Source organism: Haemaphysalis longicornis, unplaced genomic scaffold (genome assembly GCF_048455015.1).
Source record: "Haemaphysalis longicornis isolate Haplotype H1 unplaced genomic scaffold, Haemaphysalis longicornis Haplotype H1 scaffold_10, whole genome shotgun sequence".
Classification (NCBI taxonomy): Eukaryota; Metazoa; Arthropoda; class Arachnida; order Ixodida; family Ixodidae; genus Haemaphysalis; species Haemaphysalis longicornis.
The window spans coordinates 33666390-33688311 of NW_027526204.1; the positions used below are offsets into that span (position 1 = coordinate 33666390).

The following is a 21922-nucleotide window of genomic DNA, read 5'->3' on the forward strand; positions in this document are numbered from 1 at the left end:
TTTTCAGACGAGCAGTCAGCCGATATGGGTGCTTAGTGTCGGTAACCACGCAATAGCATTCTAAAAACACAAAGAAATTATAAATGCTGTACAGATAATAACAGTAATACTCGGACGTTAAAAATGCTAAAACAATTTTCCAGCTTTGCAGGTCCTGGAATATGCCAGGAAAGCACGTTGCTTCTTCTGATGCAGGTATTCCAATCTCGCCTCAAGATAACACATTACCTTGATGAAGAAAACATTTGCGGGAATCTTTTGAAGGACATGTCACCTAAATAAGGATGCTTCGCTGGCTCGGCGCGGCCAGCTGTCGCGAAACATTGTTGGAATGAGAAACAGAGTAATATCTCAATATTTCTCTGACAGAAATGTCAGGCAAGCGTACAACCTTGTGGAAGGCTCGCAATCCGGAGCGTCCTTTCAGCCATCTTGATAACTGCAAATTGAGCTCACCTTCGTTTAAAACACAGCTAAGCCAATATTGGTCAAGGTGGAATGGATCTACGTAGTAACAAAACGCTTCCTTGTTACTGTGGGAAAATATTACTAAATAAATAGGAAGGATACCCTAAGCCCACACTAATCAAATCACTTCAGTAAAAAAATTCCAGTCCTTTGAACGATAAATAGTGTGCGCCAAATGAAGCCCATTTTGGGAGACAGATTAGAAGCATGTTTGACTGTGAACGTCGCAGTCGAGAGGGCAAGCATTGAAAGCCAGCAATGCTTAACGTACGCTTCATTGTTGTGCCTGTTTTTTTGGAATGCTATTTTGCGAATACCATATAGTACCTCTGAGGTCTCCAATATCCACGGGGGTGATAATTCGTGCTCTTGAACAAAGTATATTATTACCCAAACAACGATATTTCCTCAAGGTTATTTAGAATTTCTTTATTCTCTGTTCCTATGTTATGATTCTCCTGGTGGTCTCACCGAGTTGGTCCCACAGGAACATATTCAGAATAACCTGGATGCAATGAACGTCTATGTAGGAATACCTGAACTTACAGTTTTTCTTTTTCCCATTGCCACCCGCATTGAAGGCGAAATGTTGGCGACCTCTATGTAGCGAAACGTCACGGCGTTTAACCGTGATGTAAAGAAGTCGGGAGCTTATGACTCATTGTGTTTGGCACTTTTACTCAAACATAGACAGGAAAAACAACCTCATTTAGAGATCACCGGGAATATCATAAGGAGCCCGCTGCGATGAAAACGTCAGGAAACATCTCAACACGAAATTCGCCACGATGATCAATATGATGGACGAAAGGGCTAGCGCCATCCTTTGGCTACCGTTGCAGTCACTTCCGGTTTTGCTTGTTGAGCATGACACCTCAGCAGCTAGCAGGAGAAAGTACTGTTCAGGTTTTGTTCTGCGTCCATAACCGCAAACTACTGTGCGTTTCCACGTGTGAGTGAAATTTTCGTCCCAGACAAGTTTTGTGGTGCTATGCCGTCGTGACGGTGTGTAGCCGAGCGTCTCAAATTCTACCTGTGGTATGGGTTTATCGGTGATGAGGGGTGCTGCTAAAAAATGAAAAGTTGTGTCTCGTCGAAAAAAGCGCACAATTTTAAATGCCGTCACGGCTGCAGAGAAAGAAAAATGTTGCCTCCTGGGTAGTATGCCAGCTGGCGCCCTCTCAACAATATCCTGAGGACGCTAAAGAGCAGGAAGTTCTCGAAAAGACACCCTTTCAACATAAGTTCGGCTCTTCTAACGCGTTAAGATGCGTAAAATTTTCAAAAGGCAAAATGATGCTTAAGTTTCATTTGTAAACACGGGGGAGGCATCCTTGCTTTTTTTGGAGCGCAATGTATTGCCTATGCTCATGCAAAACCACGAGGCGCAACTCACGCAGTTTTTCGCTGTGAAATTAATACACGTTGTGAGAGTTAACTTTCACCAATGTGTAAAATTTCGGCTTTGCCTTTGTTTCTTAGTTTTGTCAACTTCGTTGCTACAGGTTTAACTGTATTAGTGAGCCTGTGCTTAAACCACATTGGTTTCACAAGCTAGGCGTCATGGTTGATCAGTGGCTAAGGTGTTGTGAAACTGAGGCCAAGGACACGAGTTCATTACCGGTGTCGGTGACTTTTGCCAAATCGTAGGTCGTGACCCATGTAAAGTCCGGGACGGGATCACGTTGTTCAGTGTTCTCTCCTCACCTCAGCTGACTAGGGTCGTTTACTATCTGCACGTCTTCCTCGTCAGCCTCCTTCAGCAGTTGTATTACTCGAACTTGCTAAGTGCGAAACCCTCAGTACTCTTGTTCGGCATTAAAATCACCAGCGAACACTGTTGGGGGAAGAGAATAAAAGGAGCGAAGGCGGCAAAACAAGGATACATTCTGGCGCATGGAATCATGTTGGGCCCATCGTCGTTCACGTAGGTGGGCGCAACCGAGAATTTCGGACGTCCAGCGTGAAGCCGAGCAGACACCAACTCATGGACGTCTGCACCAAAGCCGGCAGCTTACATCTTACAATGCGCTACTGTCGTAAGGACGTAAAGGATCGTCGGGCATTCTACCATAGTTAATTACGGCGCTCACCGGGATGAACGTGTTATGCTGGGCTCCGTGTAAGCGGTATCGCCATGTAAACTGAGGCAGCGGCCTCAGTTTATACCCTACTACCCTATACTGTGGTACCCTGCATTTCCTGAACCAAAATCGCCATTGGCTTGGTATTTATGCTTTTGATGCGCTCATTGTATTTCGCCAGCCGTACCACGGAAGCCCTGACAGTTCCACTGCAGCAGACGTTTATCGCTTTTGGACGTGGGTGTTGTTTCCGCTATGTGACTTCGAGCTGTGCACTGTTCTAAATGCAATTGATTCTTTTGGATCAGATATGACGTGTTCTCAAAATATGGATCTCACGGGAGTGGGAAGGTCAGTGCACGAAAAAGTTGAGGCTGTTTCACAGTGTGGCGTATGCGTTGGACAGGAAAAGCGGGCTCCTAACGACCGGCTCGTTTCATCTTCGTTCTCCAATTTATGCTAAGGAAGAGCTTGGTCAAGTTGCTTCTGAACAGATGCATAAAGGCGTCGCTGGGATGCGATCACTTGCTCTAATATGGTGGGGCTGTCTGGCAGGTGAGGTGCGTGGGCTGACGTGGCGACCTGTTGGACGGAAAAGCCTGCTTCCTCTAATCTGTGGTCTACGTAGATGCTGCCAACCTTTCACTCGTTTCCGCAGTAGGCTCTACCTTAATGCCACAGTGACAGGGGGGTTCTATTCCTTCGTGCACCAATGCTATCGACGTTATTTTACTTTCTAGCGGCGGAAATGCAGTCCAGCTAGCATTATCAGACGGTGGCATGTTCTTTGTTATAAGTTTGTTGCAGCTCCGCTGATTTTGTGCTCCATGCGCTCCCACACTTGCTTTAACGTTTTGATGTTTGCAGAGCATACGACAGCACGTGCCTTGTGTCCTTCCCTGTAAAATGTAAAAAAGGTTGCAGTATGGCGGCACTTTTAGGCAGGCCTCACTTTTATTTCCTTTCCCCTGGCTGCACTCACAGCTGCGCTGGGACCGTGTTTTGGGAGGCTCCTGTCCATGTAACATCAGCAACCAACCAATGGTCTCGGCAAATAAGGTTTAATGGCACCTTATTTGAAAACATTTCTCACGATTTCAGATATATAGCTAGTGTCAAATCTCCCGAAAGCACAGCTGGTCCTACCCAAGCGTTTAATGTGGAAAATTTTCGGACGATACACAAGTAGTATCAATTAGGAGGTCCTCATCTGTATAAGTCAGGACTACTCGCGTCACTGTGCTCGAGCAGCCGTGTGACCTAAGAACCTGGGCGTTGAACTCAATTGTGTGGCAATCAATGGGTGTCGAAGATATATCGCACTGGTTTGTCGTATAAGTGCCATTAAGTAACGTGACTGTCGGGCAGTTGCAGTGAAAGCCAACATGAGTCGATGCAGGCACGTTGAATAACCAATTCGGTGCTAATTTGGCCACGACCGCTGCCAGACAACGTCGCGAGATAGCGTAGATGCTGGCGTTGTTCTTAGGACGGAGCCGCACCATAAATTGTTCTTTTGACCTACGAGAGCAAGCTTCTTTTGTGTTGCATGGCAGCATTCTGGCGGGACAATTACTGTTGTCCTTGCGCCACTGTGATCATTTTTCTCCGGTGTCATCGGTGCTAAATGTGGTGTTTGGGGAGGGCTCTTGGAGCACTACATAACCGCTGTCACACAACTCCTGAAAACGCGCCTGATACGGAATTTTGAAATCACAGATTGCGACGCTTACAGTCAGCTTTGTAGCGGCGATTACACAACCTACGAGGATACAGCAAATCGGTTCACAAGATTCAAAGAGCACCTTGAAGCCGCGTCGAGATGCGTCAGACGTGCCTAGAGGTTAACCGCCTAGCCCAATTGGTCGAGGCAAAGGAATCCATCCTGGCTCGGTAAAAAACGCAGCGTTTAAACAGACGCCTACAAAAAAAGGTAGTTGAACTAAAGAGATAAGTCAACCGGCGGCACTCAGAGGAGCCTGCAGGAGAGCAGTGGACGGAAGTCTGCGCCTTACTGAATGGGAGAATGAGGGGAGGTGCCGATTGCGACCTCCTAAACCACCTCCTCAAAGTCTCCGGGTACCAATAGAACCAATAACTCGCAATTGACTGCATCATCCACAAGCAAAAATGACGCGTTTCGACGAAGCAGCTCTGGTACAGGATCAGGCTAATCGATATTGTGAAAGAAGTAGCTCTGCCTCTCTAGTGCCCCATAATCATCATCATGAGTTCACAGGATTAAAGGAATCATCAGGAGGGGTCTCAGCGGCTCGTCCCTTTGTCAACATATCTTTGGTGCCGAAACCCGGGACAAGGAACCTCGAGTGATGTGCCATAGTGAGCGGATTTTGCTTCTCTTCAGCCGCCCTTTCACCTCTTGGACGAAAGAACGAAGCCTCATATGGAAGTCGCCGATTCGAGAAACATCGGAGCAGCCTAAGAAGAAGAAGATCAAACAATCAGAGCCTTCGGAGATATCTGCACGATGCAAGACATGATGCTCCCATGCGGGGACGATAATAACACCGAGACGACGCCGACTTCTATCCCCGGAACCCGGTCGCCAGCCATTACGAGATTTGCGATGCTGGACCGGAATATGAAGGCCCTGCTCGAAAGGCGGCGCATCGTCCGACAATTGGTCGCGTCCATCCTCGGCAAGATTGAGGACCTCCTCCCAGTCGAAAGACCACGAATAAGTGAGTTGAAAGAACTGCTTGGTAATTTGATTCAATATTGTGACGCACTGAAAATGATTATTCGAGAAGTTCAAGACACCGTGGACATTGATAAATTAGAGGCCAAAGTTGAAGATGCGCTGAAGTTCGAAGAATTATTTTGCATGGCAAAGGGAAAGGCTGATTTTAAATTGGTTGAAGCGTAGAGAGCCAGAAAAAACCTAATTGCTTCTTACAGATGTCGAATCTACACAGAACTGAAGGAAGACCCACAAGATAAAGAAGAATACTTTGAGAACACCGATACTTTTGCTTCAGCTGTGAATAAAGGACCAAATATGAAGAAAACGAGCGTACTTTTGCAAGTTTCAACGTTAATAAATCCGGCTATCTCGTGTCTAATCCTAAAGAAACGAAATACGACGAGGTTATCGCCCACAAGAAAGTATCAGATGGAAGGTTACTTTTGGCTACTACGTTTGGACCAGCGCAAGCAAACGAGATAATTCACGACTCGACCATCAACCCCCTGACATCACCTGTAATACGCAAGAGCACGCGAAGTCCTGGAGCACTGAATGACCAAGAAAACCGCAAGAGTAGAGAGCCTAAGGCGCTTTCTAGCGGTTCGCCAATCGAAGACGGGAAGAGATCTTCGCTTCAACGTGACCTGCTTGGTGCTCTAGTGATAATATATATGGTTCCGAGAAAGAAGGTGTGCAAGCGAAGCCAAGAAATAACTGCCAAGAGAACACGTGCGGAGACGAAGGAGCTAAAAGTCGGTTCAAATGGCACTTCACCCTCACTTCAAGAAAATCGGCGCCGAAAACAACAGGTTGCGGAAGGGAAGCATATCAATGGGCGCCGGATGTTTTCAGCAAGAGGGCGTACAGGATTCCGCGAGCCAATGCAAAGAGCTGAATTTCACTCCAGGACACTCAATATATGCTGTGAAAACAAGCCTACTCCTAATATTCTCAATGTGCACGCGGATGCCACTAGGAAAAATGATGTGAGGCGGAAGCAGAAAGTAATACCTGCTATAAAGACGGAAAGAAGCTCAACTAGTATTCTCACTTGACTGCATCTAGTGGCCTCAGTGGCTTGGTTCATGGGTCCACAACGCCAAGACATCGTTACCATGGGTGGAGGTGGAACGTGCGAGGTGTCGAACTTTTTGGGCTCGCATAAACATGAAAGGAACCCTCCACGGACTAAAAAATTTTTTGGACGCGGAATATGCTTGTTCATTGTTGCGCGGGGGAGGATTTTGTAACAGATGTAGCTCTGCCTCTCGGGTGCGTTATAATCATCTTCATGGGTTCACAGTGTAAAAGGAATCATCACGAGGGGTGTCGGCGGCTCGTCCCTTTGTCAACAGATATATCCCCATGGACCCAGAATACGATGTAGATTACCCGGAATATGTGGTCACTGACATTACATACGTCGGCTCTCTTTTCAAGGAACAGGAGATATGGGCAGTCTTACAAGACATCTGGGATCACAATGCACACCACAGGGAGCAGTCATCTCGCCGCTGCGATTTAACATTGCAGTGAAGAGGCTGCCCGAGCAACTCGCACAGATTCCAGGGTGACCATGCCCTCTAATCCGACGACACTCCACTCTGAAGCACAGGCAGGTTCGATGCCTACCTCGAACAGAGGTTACCTCAAATACTTGAGGTCAAAGAGGGCTTCCTGGTAGAAACAGGACTAAACATCTCATCGTCCGAATCTGAGCTTCTTCTCTACCCATCCGCTCGAAAAGGCAGACGCGGCATGCCCCCATCGGAGCAAACGGACATGGACCTACATACAAAAAATGACCGACCCAACCCTAATCAGGAATGTATGTCCATCCTCGGACTCCTTATAAAGCACATTGCAGCAATATGAAAACCATCGAGAAGCTGCCCAGGCGGCAGAGAAAGTGTGTCCTAAGACCGGCTCGTCTATGGCCGCTTTCTGGCATGTCCGGCCAGAATCCAGGTTCTGGCAGCCACTGATGATACGATGAACGGCCAAAATTCGGCAACCAGCGCTTCGGTGTTTCTCCGACCGCCTGTGTTCAGACGCACAACGACACCTACCCGGCTGCCAGGTATTCAGTTCCCTTTCGGCTGCCCATGATGAGAAAGAAAACAGCCGAAGGACGGCTTTAGGACATCTGTTTTTACTTCGGGAAGCGGTGTTCAGCCGAAGCACGGCAAGCGACCGGCCACAGAATATCAGTATTCTTGTGGAAGTTGGTGTTCGATAGGAGACCGGCCGGAGCACGGCTGCCGTGCATTCGCTCTTTCAACGGTGAACCGCGCGTCCAGCGGCAGAATACGCGTTTTCTTCCGGCAGCCGGTGTTTTAATGAAGACCGGCTGATTTACGGCCCCAGAATGTACTTTTTTCAGTCGTTTAGCGATCCTCGGCCGAATTACGGCAAACGAACGGCCGCAGAACTTTCGGCGAACGGTGTTCAAGAGGAGACCAACCTTCGTAAGGTATCAGGGTATACGTCATTATGCGAATAACGGCGGGCGTCTAGGCGCCGAGAATTCATGCAAAGACGTCTTTGGTAGAGAGACCCGCCGATGTAGGACCGGTTTTTTCCTGGGTGAAGAAAGAGCCATTAGGGTGCCGAATGGCGCAGACGCGTTTTTCATCCGCTCGGTGTTTCTACGCTTTAAATGAACGAACTACGTTTGTCAAACAGTAATGAGGGTTCTAGGAGAACGGGAAAGGTGCAAGGACTCACTGGACATTACCAGGGAAAGGTTTAGGCCATCGAAATGCCATTTATTGCCACAAGATGACTGTGCAACACCTACGGGTGAGCTAAGCCTCGCCAGGCATAGCCGCTACAACGCCTCGCCCGTCAGCTTCGTCAACGCATCAGCTCGAGGCTATTCTCCCCCTCAAGAATGGATACTATTGGAGACATCGACGTGGCAGCGATGTCCGACCCGAGATGGCGGTGGTTCACCCAAATAAGTGGCCTTAAAGGGCGTTTAGCAAGCGGCGCCCCTGCAGGAGCTCAACTGGCGCCATGTCAAGGACTCCCCACCAAAGAAAGGCAAGGGCGCGCAAAAGCGCAAGCTTCCGGCAATTCTTCTTACAATAATACTGCGAAAAACAATGTTGCACTATATTGTTGGTGATAAACGTAGAAGAGGCTAAGCTCGTGCATTGGTAGGCTCATCTTCGTGCCCTGCACTGGGTTACTTCATGGGATTTTATGACTGCCTTTTTAGAAACAAGTGGTATTTTGAATTTGCCATAGCGACAGAGCCTTGTGAATGACGAAGCCTGGATATTAATTTAGTAGCGGTGTTTAAAATTGAGATTAGCTACACTTGGGGTATGACTGATTTGTTTAAACATAATCACCAGCAACCTAGAAAACGCGGTTTTCGTCAGGTTTTTCTTACTCAACGCAGCTTGTTGAGTTCACGCACGATTTGGCTTTAGCAATAGATAAGCTTAAAGTAACTGAGTATTTTCTTGTACGGCTAAAAAGCAGTTGACGTTGTTTCATATCACCTTCTTGTTAGTACATTGCGGGCAATAAACTGAATGAATCGGTTATTGCATGGATAGCCGAGTATACATCTCTAAGACAGCAGTTGGTCGCTCTCAATGATTGTTCGTCCGGATATATTCCCGCGACCTCAGGAATTCCCCAAGGCTCAGTTGCGGGCGGTCTTTTTTTTCTGTTATATATAAATGTTATTACTAGTGGCCTAAAATCTTTGTTCAGAATGTTCACGAATGACTGCAATTTACAGGACTGTAGCGAATGAACGTGATTCTGAATACTTGAAGCATCATTCAAATTTAATAACATCGTGGAGTGCTGATCCAGAAAAGTCATTGAATCTTAAAAAGTGTGTTAACGTCACCTTTACAAGAAAACCTTCATTCTATTTGAATACGTATACAGTAAATTACACTGCTTTAAGACCTACCGGGGAAAATAAATGACTAGGAGTTTATTTAACGAGTTTTTTAGAGAAATAAGCACGTTCACAACAAAAAAGTTAAGGATGCACGTGTTTTTGGCTTTCCGAGATAAAATTTGAGTGAATCCCCACTTAACCTAAAAGAAACCGTATTTTACTCATGTGCGCAAAATTTTGGAGTTCTCATGTGTTTTCTGGGATCTCTACACCAAAGCGCTGGTTCATACGCTCGAAAACATACGGAATAGGGCAGTGCAATTCCTATTAGGCAATTGGCACTGCCAACTTATCATGATGAAGAGTAAAAGTAAACTTGAATGGTAATACGGGAAAGATCAGAGACGAAACGTCGGATTGAATTTTTTTCGTAATATCTACTTTTTGAAAACTGGAATATAAGGGGAGAAGTATATCCAAGCGCCATTCAACAAATCCCGACGTGGGACCGCTAGCTTGAAATAATTAACTTTCCTTTAAAGGTGAAGCCTTGCGCGATTCATTTTATTTTAGATCAATGTGAGAGTGTAATTATCTTCCACGTATGATTTGTATCTACTGTTTATGATGACGGTTTTCACCACGCTTTGTAGAAATATTTTGTTATTTTGTCTCAAATTTGATGCTTAGTGTTATGTATCTCCCTGCTGTAACGTATGCAGGGGCAAGAAGGTATCAAATAAATAAATAAATAAATAAATAAATAAATAAATAAATAAGATCGCGGAGCCGCAAGCTCGCTTCCTACGGATTGAGAACCCTACGCATTAAAACTTGAGCAATAAATTATTTATTACTTTATTCTTTGCAGTAGGCAAGGTTTGCTGAATGAATACTACCATTGCTAAGTTGTTTGTTTGAAACAAAATATGAAACTCTAGTCTTACACCTTTCCTTGCGTGAACACAAAGGGATACAACTGCAGCCACCTGAAGCAGGGCGTCATTCGCAACACGTCTAGAATTTTGTTAACGTAGTACGACTTTAGAGAAAAATCAAGTTTTTTTTGACTATTAAGGGGTGTCCACGTAACTCACGAAAACAACATAACAAATATATTGAAAATGAAAGTACTTCTTTTATCTCTTTTATGGTCAGCCCTGTGAAAGATCGTCAGAAAAGTTGATCGAGTAGAACATTTCTTGCAAGAAAATTGGGAAAATACTGGACATACTTTTTGTGTGAAAGAAATCTTATTGAATGCTGCTGAGTGTTTTGTTTAGTACCGCACCGCTTCGTAGATCATTCGCACCGGTTTTATATGCAAAAAAACTGGTCAAGCAGCTGTTGTAAAAATAGTTGATTTAGTTAGAGCATGAAAGTATTGTATTAAAAGAAAGTGCCCTAAACCTAACAAAAAAGGCTTTTGTAGAAGTTGCCCAGCAATCATACCCCAGACCTTTCGCGATAGTAGCGGTGTACTTCGCACGGGACATTTTAACCGCAGTGGCCAGCAAAGCACCGCCCGCTGTCATAGCCAAGCAGGAGGTGATAGCTCAAGGAATGCAAGACTCGTCATGACCCTACGTATATAGGCACTCTCGCTTCGTGGCCAGGGTCTTTCTGTTGGGCAGGATTGCGACGGACGCACCCAAAATTCTCACCATACGCAATGAACAAGCCGTCCATAACATTACATGGTTCTCCGCGCACATGGGACACGCAGTACACCCACGAACTCCCAACGTCAATGAGTTAGCTAACAACCGTGCTCAAGGTTTCGTGTGCCGCGCTGGTCCCAATGCTACCCTTAGTGACGGGCTGGGTGATTACGGAGATTCTTTGCTCAGTTTCAACAAACTTACTTCATTCTATCAGCTTGAGCGCAGGATGCTCCCACGACTTAACCCGAAGGTGACACGATCACAATCCATAGGTTTCGGAATGTTAGAGGTGAATACGTTTCTCATTAGGAGCAGGTTCTGCCTTATCCTGCTTTCCATCGAACCTCGGTGTCTTAACTGCTCAGAGGCTTATTGCACTCTTAAACACATGCGTTGGAAATGTCCGCTGCTACGTATGGCCACCGACTACACCACCGAGCACCATTGCACGAAGGCTCTTTCGAGCGAAGAGCCTCACAGGCAACCCCTGGCTGTCCAGAGGGCATGTGAGAGTGCACGAGACCAGGGTCTTTGACCACCAACGCGGGTGTGACCCGAGACAACCTGATCAGAACCGTTAGCGGCTATCTAGGATAGTCTCACTGAATACTTAAAAAAGTTATTTGTCTGTCTGTCTGTCGGTTTGAGCTATATTAAATATTTCGGGATATTGATTAGTGAATATATTGGATCACGGCCGTTGGAGGCCCATTCAGAAAGCACCCCTTTTTAAGACGTTTCGGGAAAGGTATTTGCTTCGCAAAGTAGAGCGAGCGCGGGCCGTGGCCCGAAATATTGATCTCAAAACATAGGCACGCGATTCACTGGCTCACATGTTTTTTCGGCATGGTTTTCATGGATATCCTACAGCATGCAACACTACAGCAAAGGTAATACCCTGCACGGTGCGGCTATCCCCCTAACGTCATCTTACTTCTCCCTTGCTTTATTCTCCAAGAAGATAGGTATACATGCGTAATATATTTTATATGCGAAGCATCATATGCTCGGGGCTGTTTCCTCCCTTCCTTGTTGTTGTCCACCGTCCCCACTGTACTGCGCACGCGCGTCTTTTCAGCCCCGTCAGCGTTTGGGCTGATTTCAGCGCAGTGCACTATAAAAAGAAATAGTTAGGTGGCGCAGACTTTGATCCCACGACGCTCTTACCGCAACGGGAGGTACGTGGTGCTCTTCCTACTGCGCTAGAAACCGAGAAGGGAGCATCTGCTACGAACGCGCCTTATGTCCTGCCCTTATTGAAACTACGCCAAGAAGCTACTGATACAACGAAGGCACACAAAGCTGAGCGTCAACAGAAACGACGAACTGAAAAATTTAAATGATGATGTTGAATATCCTGCGGGAAACCACACGCCTTGCAGCTCAACCAGAGAAGAAGGCGATGAGGGCGGGCAGCGGGGTAGGAGCGCGAGCACACAACAAAAACGAGAAACAGTAGGTGTTCGATCAGGTAACACGGGTGTCGGTCTCTTCGCTGTGGCTACATTTCTCTACATTTCTCGGTCTCTACATGGGGGTTCACACTACGTTCCCGATCGGGCTCCGATACATGAAACAACATAACGGCAACACAATGGAACCTACACGGAACCCTCATGATGCTTGGCATCTTGCTCATGGTTCCCCACGGGAAGATGGTGTAATTTCTTCTACGGCAGTTGTAGCCCGTAGTGTTCATTTGGATCCATCAAATTTTTAGACGGGCGATTCACCATACATGTACTTAAGCTATTGGCCTCTTATGAGAACATTAAGCCTACTGTTTACTTTCTTGTGTATTGCATGACCCAGCCCTGGGTTTACAGTTTACGCAAGGGTTTTTAATAAAATATGTACTAACAAACGTCGTTTTATTTCGTCCTGCAAACACTAACTTAAAAAAAAACAGGCCACAAGAAGAAACAACCAAGCGCCGCTAAAACGTGATACCCTAGGTCCATGGGGTATCACACTTTTTGAAGAATATCGGAGTTAAGGCAGGAGTAATGACGGTTTTTTCAGAGCCCAACAAACTGGCGTCTTTGTGCGCCAAGGTCAACTGCAACGACAGCCCAAGAGCCGTATGTGAGAAGAAGCATAAAACCCAGTTTGTGAGTTGTGCCGACAAAGTGGTGTACGAAATCCCATTTTCATGCGGACGAGTTTATGTAGGTCAGACTGGTAGATGCCTGAATGATCGCCTTAGAGAACATGCCTACGACATGCGCACAGGAATGGGCAGCAATCTTGCGATACATTGCAAGAAATTCGAGAAAAGTGATTGCCACCCAAAGTAAAAGAAACGCGCCTTCTGAAACGCTATCGAGACGCTCGCTCACAGGAAATATTGGAGGCCTCCCTGATTTTATATTAAGGGGAACAATGCGTGAGCACGCCATCAATTGCCGTTTTGGAAAGAGAAGTGGCATATCTAACCAGGTGAACCTCACTTGTACCAGATAGCAAGCTTGACACCAAGTCTGATTGTTTTATCCTTAATGTAATCTTAAATTGCATACTTGGAGTGACATGTTATCCTTGAACGGACGCATGCTTGCAGTCACTGGTTTCAGCTGAAACGCATCTTATGCTCGCCCCTCTGCCCTTCCTGCGTCTGTCCGGCGTTGTCCGCACAGCTGCGCCTCTCCTGTCCTCTCTCCGATAGCGAACACTCTCTCCCAAACAGCTGCGGGTTGGCGCAGCGCGCTCTCACTCCGTTGCTAGGCGTCGGTGGGCGGCGCGGTGCTCGGCGCTGCGTGTGCTGCCCATGTGCAGTATTCTCTCTCTCCGCGCTCTCCTCTCCTTCGGGCGCTGTGTATATAAAGTGGCATGCCGCGCTCTGACGGTCTCAGTCGAAGGTCGTCCACATTACGCTTGCACTCTCTCGCAGTACTCGACGATTGCTTGATGCAATCGTTGAGCCCCTAACTGTGCACTTTACGGACCACAAGGCACTCATTCTCATCTGCAATTAAGACCGTACCTGAGCATACGTGTACTGCATGTGCATTGCATCGTGAAAATGGAAAATTACGCCCACCTCCCCTTCGTGTGAGAATCCCTGCTATAAGCGTAATCAATACGATGGGAAACGCCAATGGAACCCCCCATGAGATGCATTGCATCACACCAGGGTTCACGCAAGGGGAGGTGGGCGTAATTTTTTCGTGTATTGAGTGTCGTGTAATAAACCGCACTTAGTGTTTCGTCAGCTGTCAAGATTGTCACTTCTTCCGTCCACGTCCATGTGCTGTTTTTACTGCGAATAATGTGTAGCCAACTAGGCCAACGTCAAGCCTTAGTAAGAAAGGATGGCCCGAAGCCGCAGGGGAAGAGGAGGGCAGGAAGGACACCAAAAGAGGATTCGTGGCACTGCGGTTGTAACATGGGAGGCCGACAAATTTGCATAGAAGGCTCTTGATTCGTTGGCATTTTTTAGAAGATTCTGGATTAAATTTTCAAAGAATGCATGCGACGTAATTGTTGGAACTTTTAAACAACAGGCTGAATTTTTCACCCTGAGGAAGGTCTCAAGAATTGGTCTTCATGCCACTAGAAACATAGCAATTGTTGTCCAAGAAAGTCAAGTGCAAACACTTCTGCTACGTGGTATAAAAATAGGCTTAAAACTAATGTAGCAGAAACACGAAATAGGGACAACAAAACCATGTCTTCAATGGGATTTCGTCCTGAGACATGTGGCGCAAAATTGAAGTGAACGGCAGCAGGTGCAGATAACCTACAAGTGGAACGCCATTTAAAGAATCTTAATACCTATATGCCACCAACTTTAGGAGTACAGGTAAATATTGGGCGAACAGTACTCCGTATCTTTGATAGGGTGACAATAGATTATAGCGTGAAACTTCAGATTAGAAATTACAATTTTTACTGTACTCTTTTTATTTCACTTCTTTTGTTATCTTCTGCCCTTTGTCCAAAAACGTCGAACATGTACAACTTTGAAGGACGTTGCTACGCAACTGTTTCCTCTTTGAGCATTTCGCAAGGAGCTTGGCTGACAGCGCTCCATTCTGACGCTCAACTATAAAGTATTGATATGACGCCAGGTATTTTTACTTGTAAACAAAATAAATTTAGCGGTCAGCATATTGGAAGAGTTTTACCAAAATTAAAAGAGCGCTTTTTTGAAAATATGGCGTTGAACCTGTGATTCTTGTCAATTTTTCCCTCGGTATATAAATTTGGCGCAGATTGGTTGTTAGTGTGCAACATATAAATCAATGATTGAATCCATAGGGGGATCCTTTGCCTTGTGTACAAAGCATAGAATTTCTACAAACCTGACGGAAGTCGCAATCACAAGAGTACGTCGTTGACAGTCAAGGAAACAGGGCTCCTCTTTTGTGTTGTGCCCGCTACAGAAAAACAGTGATGCAACATGTTTTGGTGATAATGGAAGCACGTGGGAAGTCCCGCATCTGGCAAGACTTTCAGGAAAATTCAAGATGTTTTTTATAAGCGAGTGAACTTTGTGCATTGAAGTAATTTGTCAAACTGTCGTGCCTGTTGCATTTTTATCTTATTTTGCACACTTACAATTTACAGCGTTTTTTTTGAAGGATCACAGGTGAATAAAGTTTGAAGTTTGCTGCTCAAAAAATTTGAACTGTGAGACATGGTTAAATAGCGCCGTAAGGACGGGACAAACACAGAGACCACACAGGCCTAGCGCTAGATCTATACTTTTGTCCCCTCCTTACCGTGCAACTTAACCATGTTTCACAGCTGGAACCAACAAGCCCACATTTGCGCGCTAAAAAAATTTCTTTGCAATATTTAGGAACAATGTTAAAAAATTGCACTCTAAACCGAGTTTGACCTTTTGTTGCCAAAGATCTGTATTTCTTCTGAGCAACCAAACTTTTTTTTGAAAAGCACTCCAGTCTTGAATTGAGCAAAACTTTCCAAATTGCCCCTCCTAAATATTTTCTGGGATAGCCTTCGCTGGAGTTGGCTGAGGCGCACCGGCAGGCAGCGGCGGTGGTTCAAGTTGTCGCGTTTTCGAAAAATGTTACCGTAAGAATAAATTATTCCCGGCTAAAGTATTCATGAACTTGGACATCAACATAATCATTTAACAATAAAAAGTTGTAGCAAATTGAAGAGGCCCACCAGCAATTCCTTGGTCGATCTTATCTAAATCACTTCCACTGTTGACAGTTTTACACATTGTTACGATTTAAGGCATCCGATTCATTTTGGTGTTAATGAGACAGAGTAGCATCGCACGTTCGCCGGTAATGCGGTGATCTCTATTCTCTGCTCGTATATGCGTACAGGCCTGAAATGCGATCTGCAAGCCTATGACAGTAAACGGCAGCACTCTGGTTTCTAATCGTGTGGACTGGGGTCTTTTTTCTGCGGTACTTGATGTCCTTTAGACAAATTAGGAGCAAGATATTTCTGATTGAAACTTTGCTTCCACTAGGTAGATAGGTTATATGAGAATTTTACGTATTCAGTAAGGGGCTCTGGTGCGTGAGAACCAAGCATGAAGCATGAATAGAATTCAAGTCCGGTCTGCTATCCCGACGGTTATTTCAGATCTGGGCACTTTGCTGGCATTTGGGATATATGCGTTCATGTCACAAAATTTTTTCAATGATTTTGTTGAGAAAGTTATCTTAACCGGGGTATGCAACTCTTCTTCTGCTATATGTTCCGGTCTAGTAAAAGCTCATTAGGAAGGCTGTGTTAAGCTTGGCTTTATCTTCTGATTACCTATAAAGCGCAAAAATTACACAATCCACAAAGAAGGTCAAAAGAGACAAGCACTGATTCCAACCGACTTATATTTTTGAAAGCGATCACATATATTTACAAAATGTGCGCACCTCAGCACTAAATTACAATTGCAACGCATATATATATATATGTATTTCCCAGGCGATCACTGCTATTCCTTATACACTCAGATCACAATAGGCAGCCACCGATGACTATGTACCCCTGAGTTCTCAAATCTCCAAGAACACAACAAAACAGGAGCATTGAAAATGAATACTGATCCCCCAAAACAACACAATAACAGAGCAAGCCGCCGGTGGTCGATTTCCAATTTCTGAGGAGCAAGTGAGACAGTTTTCTTAGCCGACAATCCTAGCGATGGCAAGTTATTGCAAGCATCCGCTAGGCGCACCATTTCAGCCACCTACGATTACAGTCGCATTATTGCAAGGCGTGCATTTCCATCTCTCGCAATGTTGACCGAGCTGCCCTGTGTGCCCAGTCGTCACATTTCATACATACTCGCGAAATCGCACATTCAAACATCGTGAAAATTGTAAAGGGATGGCGGAGACCACATTTTCCGCGCACGCAGAAAACTTGTTTTTGTGGTTGATACTTCAGCTCTTTTTCCGTTTTTGCACGGGCGTTTTTAGAATAAATGTCAGTTGGAAGTAGCGCTTGTCTCTTTCGTTCTTCGTCTCTTGTGTTACGTTTTGCGCTTTATTCGTCAGCAATGCAATACCAACTTGTCCAGAAGTCCGCAATTTTCAGCTATGTTTTTAATTCACGGAGCAGTCAGAACATTACTTGGAAATTGTGTTATGGACCGCAGCCCTACAGTTTCTGCCTAATCAAGTAGCATGTAAATTGTGCAAAATGAGCTCTTCTTTCGTTTTCAACTTCCATGTTATACTTGGGACAAATTTCAGGGTTGTTCAAAATTCCCCTGCAAATGGCTGTAGCCCTGAATGACCGAGGACAAATGTTTTGGTTTGGGAAACACAGGTTTCTGATAGCTGCAGGTAGAACAATCTAAACAGTCGCCTGGAAAAGTCGAGACACCCTGGATATTTTATTGGGCTGGCCAGTGTATTAGTCTATACCACTTGCTACTAGTTAATTCTTCTACCTGGGTATAGGATGCAAAGTGTATGCACGAGTATTAAACTCGGCACATAGAATACTTTGCAAAATGCGCATTCGTGAAACAAAAGGCAACGTGAGTGGGCTTCTCTTTTTGGAGTGAAAGCTTTATTATCCCAGGAACAAACCCAGAAATCTCTTTCTTTATTTAGTATCTTGCAGTGTCAATCTGGCCCTCAAGTTCAGCCAAATGGAAACTAGCGTGTTTTATATTTTGACGGAGTGAGTCAAATCACTTGTTCGTTCCAAGGCGGTGTGCAGAGAGGGATACGGCGAGAGTGTGCGGCTGGCAGGAGATGTGCCATGGGAAAGTGACAGGAGGGAGTGGCTGCTTCGAAGGTCACTGCAAAATTCCATATAGATCGGTTGCTGCGCCAAGGAGCATTGCATTGCACTTGTTTAAACATTCCTGGGCGCACTTGAGAAAAGCTATGGCTACAAAAACTTCGTTTAACGTCCCTCATCCGAGGCAACTTTTTTCTATTTTGTATTGTAAAATTTATGCTTGCTGTCAACTTTTTATACCAATGTAGGAGAGCCACTAGGAACCAACAGGAGTGGCCCCTTCACTAGAGACACTGCACCCGACAGATTGTATTGCACGTTCAATGTGCAGTACACGCCAAAGTTTAGGCACAACTGCTTGTTTATGGAAATGTTACTTAGGCTCAAGCCAGGCGGCCAGGTGCCTACGGTTAAGAAGGCCACGACCAATATTTCGAAGTAATACGGTTTAATTTGCTTGTGTTTAATAGTTTATTGTGCCTTTTTTATCTCACCAGATCAACTTGTGTTTTAAAACTACAGGTAATAAAAAAACAGTGGGAATGTTTCATGCTGTTGGCTATGGTCCTCGTGTTTTTGTTTCAGTGTGTTTCTGTCCTATTTTTGTTATTGCCATTTTTTAAAATCATGGTGTTCGAAGATGAATTGCTTTAGTTTCAGATATTTGTTGAACTGCCTTTTTATTTGTAGATTGTTCTTCAATGTGTCCTAAATAAGAGATGCCTTTTCCTGAGACTCATGTGCATTAGGCCACTTTCTGGTATCTTTTTAGTCACAGTGAATAAAAGCGGAGAAAAACGCAGCACAAAAAACAACTGTACACGACGAGCGATTACACAAGAACGAGCGTAGTTGGTCTTTTTGTTCTTTGTTTTTCGGCGCGGTTCGTCAGTCTGACTTCATACAATCTTGCTCACTTATCGGGGCTCCTAATAATTTTGTGCGAAATTCTTGTGCGAAAATCTGTCTCTTATTCGTGTGTTAGTGCCATCTTAATGTCTGCTATTGTTCTAGTTTTATTGTTTTGCGTGGCCAATTCATATTTCTATGCATTGTTGCTTGTTAGGTTTTTCAAATGTGTCCTAAACAAGAGCTAGGTCTCTGTTCTGTGTAGGAGTGCAGCAAGGACTGTTTTTTTTTTATTTTGATATTTAGTGCCAAAAAATCTCTCTTCTGTGTGAAAGTGCAGAAGAAACAAATTTTGTCTTGCTATTGTCGTAGGAAAAAACGCCTGCGTTCATTTATCCTGCTTAGCACGTTTTAATACATCTTGGCCTTGCTGTTTTTACCGGTCACAAAAAGTGAAACTGCTTAGAAGCGCAAATGTTTCAAAGCATGATGCACAAACTTAGATCACTATCGAAATGGGCGGAAAAGTAGCCGCAGCCTCAGGGCACGCACGCTGCTTCGCTGGGAATAACGGAGTGAACTTGAGGCGCAACGCTAGAAAGTTTGAGTACTTTTCAGCTGTATCAGGTAAAGCCGCCGCATGTAGAGCTCACTCTCTCAAGGAGCGATGGAATACTGATTGCTTTGCAACTATTATACATCCGTGAGGTACTCCCTGTAGAAAGGAGTATTCAAACCCCGCAATGGGTATTTTGGCTCCCGCTATGCCGCAAGCCGCGCCACTGGCCGGATAGAAAGTGCGCTGCGTCGTGGAAGTGCCGCGGCTCTTCTGAAGGGAGTACGAATATTATGCGCATGAAAAAGGGCCTAATGCTTGAAAAAGAGTGAATCAGAGGACAAACGTTTTTACTCCTATACAGAAAGCCATGTGCACTATATGGCTTCTCAGAGTTTGTAGAAGAGGGCATGGGGGCAAAACTGCGATCTTGGAATAGGTTTCTTCACTACTACGGCTATGTTTAGCATCAAGATATGTATGTATTGCAACTGAAGGCCTTGAGACCTCGAGCGGTGAGGGGTTTAGTGAGGTTGGGATTTTCACTCACTGCTGGAGACTAGCATGGTATGGTTATTCTGATGTAGCACTTTTTCAAAATTTTGTTTAATCAGTTTGGTTCATCCGTTGGGTTGATCGGTCATGTTTCATCAGTTTCTTGACAATCAGCATTAGGTTATGTGCCCCCTCTTATTGAGGGCGACTTTTCAACATTTAAAACTAGCAGCATTGGCTTTAATCAATTTTTTCGGAGGCATTGATCTGATTGCGGAAGAAAAGATGGTAACACAGGTGACGCTGTGGTTGCTTTAGCTGGAATTCATTCGCTATTACTACGAATTAGGCCACTGAGGGTGAACCACTTGGCTTTTTTCAGTACGGGTCGATGACGCCACTGGTTGATTTTTCACTGTGTAATTCAGGCCCAAAGAGGGGACCATGTGTCCACAGGCCAAAGCAACGCCTGAAGAGCTTTTTCTCAGAGAAAACTTGTGAGTAGGCGTATTCTCCAAACATCACTCTTCCGTTGAAAGCGCAATTTCCGCTGAGCAGAGTGATGCCGTCAACGTCAATACATCCACCATGATTGGAAATCAGTAGTGTCGAATGAGAGGGCGAATCACTCCCCTGGAGATTAGTTGTGCACTGTAAAATATACTATCCCCGGGCGAAATAATCATCTTGTCATGCTCTGACGGGTGAAGAGTACGGGAGAACAGTAGAAAAAACCATTGAATTTTAACTGCCGCTTTGTGTAGGTGAATATTAAGAAGTACGACATGACATGTTTCGTTCCAGGATAGTGCATAAAGGTGAGTCATATCACTGGTTGTTTTTTTGACGCACTCCGTCAGACCACCTAATTTTGGAGAGTGAGCGGTTGCTGCCGATACCGAACTGCCTAAAATTCTGCTTATGATGAATTATGTATACACAATCACACCTTTCGTAAGAATTAGCGTAGCGCTGGTCCGAAGTAGACTATGTTGAGTTATCAAACCTGGAATTTCAATAGTATTTCAAGGGGGAAGAGCCTTTATTTCCAGACGTGAATTCGAATAGTCAGTTGTTTCTTTAATCCACCGTTAGTGAACGGCTTCCCATTAAACAGGCAGTAAAATACAGAATCACTGGTTGAAAAGTGGCCGTTGGTGTTCACGCTGGCTGGAAAAATGAGACGTTCTTTACTGGAACACTTTATGGCGCTACCGTTCCCGTGTGTTGTGGGGCAGTAAGAGCTAGATTTCAGAAGACGACGCGAATAGTAGTTCGTGCGCCCCCCCCTCTATGGTGTGTATATATAAAAGCTTTTTATTGATACGATGAGGTGGATGTTGCCATTCTCAGAAAGTTTGTTTTCAAAGTACGTTAGTTATGAAGCATAATGTTAATAAACGAGTGGCTGGAAGTTTAGAAGACACGTTTCGGTAGCCACAGCAGAAAATCATGTCGCCGTCGCACGGGTTTATCCGAGACATTATATACCACGGAAAAAATATGGTGAATGGTAGAGCACAATGCTTTGGCGGTTTGCATGCTGCTCAAACCAAGAAAAAGCGCTTACTGCATTTACAGCGTGAAATAGTGTGAGGGGGGAAATTATGTGGAAATGCCATCCCCTCCAACTGACCCACCCGGCTATGTTTAGAATAGCCGCAATCCAGCATAGCTCTTTGGTATCGTTAGTTACATTATGGCGTTTGCAAACCACAAAATAAAAATCTGATAAATACTGTATACCTAATACAAAAATACACGAAACTTCAATATACTCAAACAATTCACTAGCTCTGAAGGTCATAAAAGAATTCCAGGCGAGCATTATGATAACAATATTCCTTGACGAAGAAACATTTGCGAGATAAGTTTGAAAGACCTGCCAGAAAAATACGGCTGCATCGCATGCCAACGCTGCCAGCTGAATCGCAACGTGGTTTCAAAGAAGAACAAGGTAATATCTCAATCGTACCCCGACAGAAACGTCCGTAAAGCACGAAACCTAGCGGAATGCTTGACATTCGTAACGTCCTTTCATCCATCAAG

At 45.0% G+C, this 21922-nt stretch overlaps 1 protein-coding gene across 2 annotated transcripts in view; it reads left to right on the forward strand.

Moving 5' to 3' along the window:
- Positions 1-914: 914 nt before the first annotated feature.
- LOC144158366 (uncharacterized) overlaps positions 915-21922 on the forward strand; it is a 42657-nt gene continuing 21649 nt past the window's right edge. For both annotated transcript variants that reach the window (XM_077689216.1, XM_077689215.1), the window contains exon 1: positions 915-994. The gene's annotated coding sequence lies outside the window, so the exon portion shown is untranslated. The remainder of the gene's footprint in view (positions 995-21922) is intronic.